The sequence below is a fragment of the Peromyscus californicus genome, unplaced genomic scaffold (genome assembly GCF_007827085.1).
Source record: "Peromyscus californicus insignis strain IS unplaced genomic scaffold, ASM782708v3 Scaffold_8__1_contigs__length_139910024, whole genome shotgun sequence".
In the NCBI taxonomy this organism is placed as follows: domain Eukaryota; kingdom Metazoa; phylum Chordata; class Mammalia; order Rodentia; family Cricetidae; genus Peromyscus; species Peromyscus californicus.
Window position 1 is genome coordinate 39,207,250 of NW_026294606.1, and position 1,203 is coordinate 39,208,452.

At 41.6% G+C, this 1,203-nt stretch overlaps 1 pseudogene; it reads left to right on the forward strand.

Annotated features, from left to right (window-relative positions):
* Positions 1-606: 606 nt before the first annotated feature.
* LOC128104876 (uncharacterized) lies at positions 607-744 on the forward strand (annotated as a pseudogene).
* The last annotated feature ends 459 nt before the right edge of the window (positions 745-1,203 follow it).

Here is a 1,203-nt window from a genome sequence, read left to right on the forward strand (position 1 = left end):
TGATAATCTATCAGTGACAGATTTTAAAACTGGCATTGCATTTTTACTGACTTACTTTGTGTGCATGGGGTGAGGCAGGAATGTGTGTGGCATAGCACATGTGTGTACTTCAGGGGTCAGTTCTTTTCTTCCACCATGTGGATCCCAGGGATTGGACTCAGGTTGTCAGGTGTGGCAGCAAGTGCCTTTACCAGCTGAGCCATCTTGCTGGTCCCATTGTTTATTAAGGTAATTATGTTTTCAGAATTCTCAGTTCCGTTTTTTACCCATCTCTTGTACCATCTGCTACCAACCCCCAAAGTTACCATTTCTTTGTTCTATTATTTTCTAACTTGGCTTCTTAAGAAGGTTTTATTTAGAAACCCTGTCTCGAAAAACCAAAATAATAATGATAATGATAATAATAATTTTAAAGGTTTTATATATTATTACTTGGGAGGGGGCATGTGTGCACAAGGAGGTCAGAGAACAACTTTGTGGAGTAAGTTCTCACTTTGTACCTTTCCATGGCTTGTGGGTTAGGAACTCAGGTCATCAGGTTTCTCAGCAAAGACTTTACCCACAGAGCCATCTCATAGCCTATGATTTCTCCTTTTGATGATGTTTGCACTTACCTGGCAGGGAAGATGCCATGATCATGAAGATGGTTTTCCCAGGGTGAGGCTGATCCCCAAGATTTCCCCCAATGCAGGAAACTCGACTATATAATTTGTGGTAGTAGAGGACTGCATTTAATACCCCCAAAAGTAAATACGTACAAATATTCATATGCCTTTTTAAATTTTGTTTTGTTTTGTTTGAGACAGGGTTTCTTTCTCTGTGTAGCCCTGGCTGTCCTGGAACTCGATCTGTAGACCAGGCTGGCCTCGAACTCAGAGATCTGCCTGCCTCTGCCTCCTGAGTGCCGGGATTAAAGGCGTGCAGCACCACCACCTGGCTCATATGTCTTTCTTATAAAAGAATTAAAAAATCATATATGAACACTTTTTAGGAGGAGGGATTTTATAACCTGAATTTTTTTCTCTTTTTTTCTTCTATTTCAAACTACACCAAAGCTGGGTGTAGTAGCACAGGCCTTTAATTCCAGTACCAGAGGGTGGGGTGGGGGTGGGGGTAGGAACTGGTTGGATTTCAATCCCTGAGCTTGGACAAGCTCAGAGATTTGCTAGATTTTGTCATCAGTTATTGGTTCGTTTTTCCTGC